General features: G+C 32.2%; 1 pseudogene; it reads right to left on the minus strand.

Moving 5' to 3' along the window:
* Positions 1-400: 400 nt before the first annotated feature.
* Positions 401-3,609, minus strand: LOC120214060 (annotated as a pseudogene).
* Between the last annotated feature and the right edge of the window lie 7,479 nt (positions 3,610-11,088).

Genomic DNA, 11,088 nt, shown 5'->3' on the forward strand with positions numbered 1-11,088 from the left:
TTTTTCTTAGCTATGGCTATGGGACCCACACTTTTGATATACTTTGAATCACTAATACAAATAGATATAATTAGATGAATGTAACTTTAAATTAAAAATTAAGTCTACTCACCAAGTGTATAATTTATTATAATTGACACCAATTTTATTCGATTATTTACTATTTTTCCAACAATACCAAATACCTGTGTCATACACTGATAGAAAGGCAATTCGAAAGCTCTGATTTAACACTGCAAAGTACAACTACAATCACTTGTTTTCCTTCTCCATGTCAAGTGTTCTGAATAGTCCTTAAAATCTTGATTTCTTTTTCCTTACTGTAATGTGTTATTGGCAGGGTACAATAGCATGTTAAAAGATAAATTACTCTACAAGAATGCGACAAAAATGTCCCATGTGAGTGAACACCCCTTGCATTATGCAAGATGTTTCAAACTCATAGATCGTGTATGATGGAAAGAACACCCCACTCAAGGTGGGCATTTGGAGCCATGGTGTACGCATAGTGTAGGTGTGAAATCTTTACACTGTACATGGTGTTCGGAAATCAGAACTGAATTCACATTGATCGACTGGTTCACTTGAGAACTGGCTTCTGCCTTGTCTTGGTGAATTGTACATCTCCGTTAAGAACGGCACTAACGAACTTCTCTACCTCTTCGATGCTCATGTCACCCGTAAATGCAGCAAACTTCCCCTTCCGAGGTTTGTACACCACCAGGAGATTATCCATTGATTTAAATCCAGATTTGTCGAATGCACCTAAAAATGATTCTTGCTTGGTAGCATCTAAGAGGACATAGGATACAGAATCCCTGGAACCAGATGCCGCATACTGCCTCCTTGATAGGGATTTCTGAGAAACCTGAAAGTACATATCATGCGACAGTGAGAAAACTAAACATAGGTATGTCTACATGATTAACCATTACATTTCTCTTGCACCTTTATATGTATTTCTTTGAAGGGAGGAATTTTTCTCACCTTAGATAAAAGGGACTCTAGCTTATCCCTAGCTTTGGTCGATCGAAATGCACCAATAGTACAGACAGGAGCTTTATCCCCACAAAGAGCATCAAAGTTCGATGCTGTCAACAAAGGTAACTGTCCCTCCTTGGAATCCCTCTGTTTTTCTCTAGTCTGAGATGAAGCTACCTTCTTATTCTTCTTCTCAAAATTATCAAGTATCGAACTGAGATCTTTGATGGCAGACTTCAAATCCTTTACAGAAATACCAGATTTCAAAATATGCTTCTCTCCATTGGACAGCCACCCAATTATAGCAGGAAGTTCATCAACACCTAACTTTTTCACAACCGGATCAGAAACATCGTGAACCTACATAAATAATGAACGCGTCAGGACTTAAGAAATCAATTAAATAGAAATTACTTCTCTAAATTTCTGAAGTCTGTGACTTTGTACAACTCCTTATCTTTTCACAAGCACAGAATTTCATAGGCTAGATTTGCTTCTAGTTCATATAGGATTTAAAAGAACCGTACTTCCTTGTAAGAAAAAATTCCAAACAATAAGATCTTGGAACCATACCTCCACATCGTAGAAAGTGAATCTTTTGTGATACAAGCCACTGAGAACACGCCAGATCACTGGTGTATCCTTTTTGGTAGAAAGAAGCATCACCTTGAGGTGATTTTCTGCATTACTAGAAGACAAGTCAAAATGCTTTAGGCTTATCCTTTTTGAAAACCTACGTAAATGATCTTGGCAAAATGATTTGACATTCTTAGCCGTTAAATCACCCTTGTATTCTTCAAGATAACCCTTCTCACTTCCTTTGTACGAGTAAACAAACAACCTTGGAGCTCTCCCAGGACGTGCAGCCAGTTCTTTACATAAAGACAACTCAGTTTCACAATTTATGCTCCCAATCTAACAAAAGGCATAAAGAAAGGTGAGCTAATGGAAGCACTGGTTAGCAAAAAATACGAATTACAGGCAAAAAAATTACAAAAGCAACAGTACCTTTATTGCTCCTGGAAATAAACTGGCCACCTCATCCATGATAGATTCAAAATATTGTTTCCCCTGCAACGAAGATGTATAAAATAACAAAACCCAAGTCATCCCTTGGTCGGCTATCTCTTTCCTGAAGATCTCAGAATTTATTGCTCTAATGCTCTTAGGTGAACTCCTAGATTGAGACTGAGATGAACCCCCAGATTGATATTGAGACCTGCTCGAACTTCCGAAACCGCCAAATTGATCTTTCATACCACCCCCAAAGAACCCTGAGAAAATGTCGTCAACATCAAAACCGAAGGAACCTGGTCCACCACCATGGCTGCTAAATGAGCGAGATCCACCAGGGCCACTGAAGGAAAATGAGAAACTCTGGGAACTTCCCTGCCCTCCCATGTGCTGCCATGCACCTGGTCCTGATGTAAACCCACTTTGTCCAGGTCCACCGCTAGTGAAGAAAGTATGTCCACCATGATTCCCAGGTTCCCAGCATCAAATCCTGGGGCACCTTTTTCATCACCATACATATCATAATTTTTTCTCTTCTGATCATCCGATAAAATGTCATACGCTGATCAAACAAGAAGGATGAATCAATTCTCCTGATAGCAGACAAAAGTAGTGGCGAAAATTCAAAGGTCCAACAACAAAATCCATTCTTTTATTCATAAGTTTAATAATTTTCTAATCTGTGCAATATCATTTAGAAACCATGTAGGCCAAAGATTGATTAATATAGTAAGAAGTTCATTTTTACCGTTGTTGATCTCAGAAAACTTCTCTTGCGCGCTTTTACTTTTGTTCTTGTCGGCGTGGTACTGGAGGGAAAGCCTAATAAATTACAATTAAGAAAAATCGATTACAAAATGAATGCATGTTTGTAGGAATTATATGATTGAATATGCATAAGCATTCATGTTCGGAAGAATCAGCACAAGTCTTGGCATTAAACGACTAAAGCTATCTTATATTGAAAGAAGTACAGATGAAATTGAAGAATACAGCGAAAAGGTAATGCCACAAATTGAATATTAATCAATCAAGTAATGTACATTATCCTGGAGACAGAAAAAGAATAAAGGACTAATTTATAACCTAGAAGACAATTAATAATAGTTAATAAATTTAAAGTAAAACGTACTTGTGGAAAGCCTTTTGAATGTCTCTTTGACTGGCGTTTTTCTCCACACCAAGAACCTGCGGATCAAGTCGATTCATTAGAAACTACTTTAATTTTCCAGTAATCAAAGAGCTGAAGCTCTTTCTAACAGAAAATAAGTTCTTTCTATATCTATACAAAGATATCCTCGTTGAAATTTCAAGAATGCATATTAGGTTTCAGAATTTTCCATTAAAGCACTCAAAATAAAGATCAAGAGCAGATAAAAAAATAGCAAGAATACGATTCTTTCAATTAATAAATCTATAACCGCCCAGAAAATCTAAGCAAAAAACTATAGCAAGAACGGAATGCAAAACAAACAGAAAGCAGAAATCACTCTTCCTTACCTTGTAAGGATCAAGAGTTTTGGCTTCACCGTGTAAAATTAACAGCGTTGAAATGAAAGCAAAAGACAACGGGCATCCAATTTTCATCTTCGAGAAACCTGAAACGTTGCTGGGGAATTGTTGAATCGGAATGTGGCTTATTCGAAGAAACAGAGAGCGAGAGTTACAAGTTAAAAGATGACAGTTGCAAAATTAAATAGATTCTGTTTCGCGGAGATTTGGAAATCTTCCAGATGGTTCGGGGTCCTGACCCTTAAAGCCGCTGGGTACACGCGTCGTCTGGTTGCGCTTCCACGCTCTCTGACCCATGGAATTTTAGAACGCAGAGGTGGAACGAACATGTATGCAATCCTTTTCACTATGCCACGTAAATTAATGTTGGTTTAATTCACAATTAAGCCTTTAAATATTATTTTTGTTTGTATATCTATATTATGATTTTATAATTATTTTGAATTTAAGATTTAACCTTCGTTGTTAGGATGATATGTCATAATCATAAAATATTATCTGTTACCATCAAAAGGCGACCAGAGATTTTAAAAATTCTGAAAGAAAATTCTGAATTGGGATTTTTAAGAAAATTATAAATTATAAAGGTACGAATATTGCCTCTGAGTCTCTAATAAATTTACAGTACCACGGAATTTGTTATTTTCTTCTCTAATCCAATAGGTATGAAAGCGTCGCAATGAACTTGTATGGCTGGTGTTGCCTTAAAATTGATGGTGTCGTTATACCATCTACGGGAGCTAATTCAATTGAAAGACTATTGTGATGGCAACTGAATGCTGGTTTTTGTAAGAATACAATAAAGTATTTAAATTTTGGGTAAAATATATAAATAGTCCCTAAATTTTTAGAGCACTTGTATTTTGATCATCCAACTTTTAAAATTTATAATCATTAAAATTTTAGTTCTTTTTCAACAAGTCACTATCAATACATCGGTTAGTTTTTGTTGATGTGACAGTTACCTCCATTAACTCTCTAACGTGATAACTTCTTTTTCAAAACTCAAACTAATCATTTGCAAATCAAAAACATATATTTATAGTAAAAATCAGAACTTTTCAATTCCGAAAAAAATAGATAAAAACAATAATACAACAATCTTATAAATATAATGAAAATCATTACCATGTTTACTCTTATAAGGAAGTGTTCCCGATTGGAGGAACTTAGCAATTTCATTTCCTGACTCATAAATTCTAATGCAACATTGAATCTCTTCTTCCTGCCATATTAGTTTCCAACAATAAGGTGCACAAAATAGAAGAAAATGTCAGTCAAGATTTTCATTTATTCCTCTGTCAGATTACATGAACCTGTAAGAGAAAAAAAATTAAAAAAATAAACCTCAAACGCCATTGTCCTATTCTTCAACACCACAGGAAAGCATGGTTGGACTGAACATTGTGCTTCTACCATGGGACTGCGTACCGCCTCTCTACAATTACAACTATGTGTTAGAAAGATTTGTCGAATGCCAATAGAAATTATGTTAAAAAAATACGCACATTAATCTGAGAATGATATAGAAAAATAATAATGAATAAATATTATTATAAAATAAACTAAAGGGAATGAAAGGATAAGAGATAGAACGAGTTTCCTCTTATATTAAGATTGTTATCCGAAATAACAATATGAGACAAAATCAATTATGAGAAAATAAACCAAAAAGATTAAACTTCTTGGAAGATAAGATAAAATAAATGGAAATAAAATACTCCTTTTATTTTGATCTATCGATCGGAATCGAGGCCTGTTGCTACACAGTTTCCTTAAGACAGATTTTTAGCCACTCTTTTGGTGCTCTAGTTCGTTGGTCGTCTGTCTCCCAGGATACAACAACTAATGATCAACTATAGTAACACATCTGCACATATCACGAACGGTCCTTGCCTTCAAGAAAAACTAAGGAAGAGAAAACTTTTTCAAGATAAGAGAAGTTCTTGAAAAACTTAGTTGTGAAATCTATTAAGATGTGAAAAAACCTAACATGTTTACTCACTATTTATAGGAGATTTTAAGAGAGATTTAATCCAACCAAATATCTTTTAATATTCAGCATTAAACAAATAACAATATCTTTTCATTTGAAATATTCAAAAGATAAAACTTCTTTTACCATTCAAACTTAAATATGTATTATTTTAATTTGAAATATACAAAAGTATATAATTATATTTAATATTCAAAGTTAAAAATGTAACAAATACTTTTTTAAGTTGACATATTCAAAGAGTAATTGTCCTACTAATATTCAAATTAAATAATATATTTAATTTACAATGGTTTAAAAGATAAACTCCTTTTACTTTTCAAACTTAAACATGTATTATTTTAATTTGAACTATACAAAGTATATAATTATCTTTTAATATTCAAAGATAACAAATACTTTTTTAAATTGACTTATTAAAAGAGTAATTATCCTACTAATACTCAAATTAAAAATTATCTTTTACTTTTCAATAGTCAAAATGATTGTGAATTTAATATATTTTTATATCCATCAATTAAATTCACCCTTTTTCCAACAATCCCCCACATGAATAAAATTGATGATTTAATCAAAAAAAAAACATTTCGGCACGATATGGTGACATTATATTTACTTTACTGGTTAAACAGAAGAAGCGATGTCCGTGAACTGTTTTTCCGTTTGTGTAAACGATAACATACTTCACACAACTACCCCTCTAACAAGAATTTAGTTTTCATGGGTATGTCCTTAAATCAGTGGACATCCGCCTGGTTCTGTAAGAGTTTGAAAGAACTATGCATAATAGTCTCCTTGAAGCGGCCCCACTTCACTCTCACATAGATGCCTTATGTTGCTCGACTCACCATAGCACACAATGGTCATTAAAAGCTTTTGCTTAACATATACCACTTTGATCACTGTTTACATCATATGAATGGACTTGGGATAAGAAATCTCGACAATGACCGTACATGGGTTATGCAATTAGGTTGTCCTTTTGAACCTAGATCTTGGGATCTCCAGTCAACAAGGTAGGGTTTTCCTTCATATAACATCTTTAAATTTCATGAGCTTTAATCACATTCCTTTCGATGTTTTCTCAACTTGATATCGATTTAACCCTTAGGTTAGCGGATCCGTAATGTTATCCTTTGATCTTACAAAATCAATAGATATAACTCCATTTGAGATCAGTTATCCATGATTTTGTGTCGATGATGCATACGTCTCGGCTTACCATTATACTTGCTAGCCACAGTATAAACATATTGTGGGCACATGTTTAAGCCATTTAAGAATATCATCCAAAAAATTTCAAAGCTATTCAGCTTATTCTCTAGACTTATCTAGAGCTTCAAACTCAGATTTCACTATGAATCTAGTTATAAATTTTTATTAAGGATTTTCATGACACAATTTTTCTTTCCAGTGTGAAACAAATTCACTTGTGCCGTTGATATATTGAATATCAAATTCCAACTAGCACCAATATATCCTTCTAAGAATAGGATAGTCAAAGAAAATACAATCCATTATTTAGGATTTATTTTCATTTGTTTTGGTAATATGACAATTACCTTCTTAAGACATCCCCACATTTTCAAGTGCTTGTATGACACATGTTTTCAACATTTTACTTGCTAGCCACAATATAAACATATTGTGTATAAACATACTGTGGGCACATGTTTAAGCCATTTAAGAATATCATCCAAAAAATTCCAAAGCTATTCAGCTTATTCTCCAGACTTATCTAGAGCTTCAAACTCAGATTTCACTATGAATCTAGTTATAAATTTTTATTAAGGATTTTCATGACACAATTTTTCTTTCCAGTGTGAAACAAATTCACTTGTGCCGTTGATATATTGAATATCAAATTCCAACTAGCATCAGTCTATCCTTCTAAGAATAGGATAGTCAAAGAAAATACAATCCATTATTTAGGATTTATTTTCATTTGTTTTGGTAATATGACAATTACCTTCTTAAGACACCCCCACGTTTTCAAGTGCTTGTATGACACATGTTTTCAACATTTTCATAACTCATATGGTGTCTTGTCATTTTACTAGGGACCTTATTTAAAAGGTAATTAGTTGACAGAACAATTTCTCTCTCCCCCACATGTTTTGTGACAACTCCTAACTTCTTAGCATTGCTTTCATTATTCAATTCTTCAGCTTTGCTACTCCATTTATTTAAGAGAATATACGTGCACGCTTCTTACCATCTTAATTTATTTATTAAGTAGGTTTTCAACTTCATGTTTATAGAAAATAAATAGTTCTATATAACTTCGTTTTGCTCTTTTAGCAAATAAACATATATATACTTTTGATATCATCAGTGGAGATAATAAAGAATTTATTCTCCTTCGTCTATGCTATTTTTACAAAGTTTAAGAACTTGATCACTAATAATTTATTAGTGCCAGCATCTTCCATTTCGTATCTATGGTTCAATTGTACACATTATATAATGTATTTGATAATACATTCAAGATGTATTTCCAACCTAGGAAGTCATAATACTTCCAAGATCCGACAACAACATTTACCTTATTCTCTCTAATAATAGAAGGATCATCTCACATTTGGTCAAAATAACATCTTATGTTATCACATCTAAATAACATCTTATGTTATCACATCTTGAAATTCTATTCATAGAATTTTACGAGTTTCTCATTGTGGCTCACGACCAGAGACAGTCACAATTTCGTTTAACGCTAGAATTAATAGTAATTCCAACAATAAACCAAAATTAATTTTTGATTTATTCTATCAACATAATTTAATCATGAACTAAAATTCTAAAACAAATCAGTAACATGATTGTTACTTTCCAACGATTTCTATAGAAATCAAATAATTCTGTTACACGACATAATTAAAATCCCAATTAATTCCAAATATGAAATCAAAGATTTCAATAAACAGAAAATTAATCCTTGTTTATTTTCGATTTTGTTATCGGACATAATCAAAATTCTGAAACAAAATCAGTAACCACAGTTACTTTCACGATAATTTATGTTATATAGATTTGTCCACTTTGAGATTTTAGCAAACTCGTTAAGATGATAGAATAACTCCAGAAACAAATTTATTTTTTATCTCGTTTTCCCATGATATCTGAGTCGTTTCATAATTAAAGAAAGGTAGAAGAAAGAGTTCTAAATTATTTCTGATTAAAGGAAAATATTCAAATTTCACCTACCTGATTGACTTCATCTTTGTCAATCAAAACTTGAATTCTTGATCATCTTTATTAACTTCATTATTGTTAATCAAAACCCAAACCATCAAGATTCAAGGTGTGCCCCACAAAGTGTTCAACAACAGAGATCTTGCAATCCAATTATTTGAATCCCTACACAGAAATTAATGGAGTCATATCTCACATTAAAATTAACTTCAAAAATATTCCTCAAAGAATTTGAAATCATAAATTCAAAAACTGAAGGAAACTTATCTTTGGCGTAAATTCCTCTTGATTTTCGCCCAATATTTGTTTTACCAAATTTTTGGCACTTCCTTTGTACACAACAAGGATTAAACTCTCGAATTCTATATCATCTCAAAAAAAAATCAAATCATTCTTAAGATTGTTAGAAAAAAAAACAAGCACATTAATCCGAGAATGATATAGAAAAATAATAATGCATAAATATCATTATAAAATAAATTAAAGGGAATGAAGGGATAATATATAGAACAAGTTTACTCTTATCTTGAGATTGTTATCTGAAATAACAATTTAAAAAAAATCAATCATGAGAAAATAAATCAAAAAGGTTAAACTTCTTAAAAGATAAGATAAAATAAATGGAAATAAAATACTCCTTTTATTTTAATACATCGATCGGAATCAGTTGAGGTATGTCGCTATACAGTTTCCTTAAGACATATTTTCGACCACTCATTTGGTGCTCGAGTTGGTTGGTCATTTGCCTCCCAGGATACAACAACTAATGATCCGCTATAGTAGCACATCTGCATAGATCACAAACGATCCTTGCCTTCGACTATCACCGGAAAAACTAAGGAAGAAAACTTTTTCAAAGTAAAAGAAGTTCTTGAAAAACTAAGTTGTGAGATCTGTTAAGATGTGAAAAACCTAACATGTTTACTCACTATTTATAGGGGATTTTCAAAAGAGATTTAATCCAACCAAATATCTTTTAATATTTAATATTAAACAGATAACAATAACTTTTCATTTGAAATATTGAAAATATAAAACTTCTTTTACCATTCAAACTTAAATAGGTATTATTTTAATTTGAAATATACAAAAGTATATAATTATCTTTAATATTCAAAATTAAAAATGTAACAAATATCTTTTTAAATTAACATATTCAAAGAGTAATTATCCTACTAATATTCAAATTAAATATAAGGTAAACTCCTTTTACTATTCAAACTTAAACATATATTATTTTAATTTTAAATATACAAAAGTATATAATTATCTTTTAATATTCAAAATTAAAAAGATAACAAATATCTTTTTAAATTGACTTATTAAAAGAGTAATTATTCTACTAATATTCAAGTTAAAAATGATCTTTTAATTTAAAATAGTCAAAAATACTATGAATTTAATATCATCAATTAAATTACCCCTTTTTCCAACAAATTATACATTATCCTATTCCAAAAGTCAGTCAAATATGCACATTCCTGAATACAAAAATTGTATGTGTATGTGTATGTGTATGTGTACGTGTACATGTATGTGTATGTGTACGTGTATGTGTACGTGTACGTGTACGTGTACGTGTACGTATACGTGTATGTGGTATAGAGTGCTAAAATTTGAAGTTAAGAACAATCTATTGACAGAATAACTGACTCCTTCTAAAGCTTCTTGTCCATGCATCTTGAAGTATTCACATGTTTTTACTGGATCAACTATCCTCATGTCATTTATTCTAATAGGCTGCAAAACAAGAAACAAAAAGTAAGAGTTTTCATAGTTAAGCTCTTTCACTCGATTTGCGAATTCAGTGTAAGGATCCCTCTTTTGAGCACCGACAGCTCCTGCTGCCATTTGCATCACTATTTTGACTTCTTCCTCCTCAGAAATTACATTTGTTTTAAATAGTTGATAGACAAACTGCGAGGAAAGTTAAATAGTTTACCTTTACAGTAAAGTCAGAAAGTTGAGCAAAAGTATAATATTTAGCTCATTTAATTTAGTGAACCAGGGAAAAGGTGTTATCTGCCTAATAGAATCCTTTGTTCTAAGCAGTAAGCATGTGCATAAATGAGTAGAATTATGGTTGAAAATAATTTAAAACATTGATTTGCAAATGAGTAGTTTGAGTTTTGAAGGAGGAGGAGGAGGAGGAGGAGGAGGAGGAGGAGGAGGAGGAGGAGGAGGAGGAGGAGGAGGAGGAGGAGGAGTTTCACGTCAGCAAAAATTGACGGGAGGTAACGATAGGACCTTTATTGAAAACGAACTAAAAGTTTGATGACTGTATTACAAGTTTCAAAGTTGGGTGACCAAAATGCAAGCGTCCTAAAAGTTCAGGGACTATTTATATACTTTACCCTTAAAATTTTACTTTTATATTGTCATAAAATTTT

This window comes from Hibiscus syriacus, unplaced genomic scaffold (assembly GCF_006381635.1).
Source record: "Hibiscus syriacus cultivar Baekdansim isolate YM2019G1 unplaced genomic scaffold, ASM638163v2 tig00110050_pilon, whole genome shotgun sequence".
NCBI classification, from domain to species: domain Eukaryota; kingdom Viridiplantae; phylum Streptophyta; class Magnoliopsida; order Malvales; family Malvaceae; genus Hibiscus; species Hibiscus syriacus.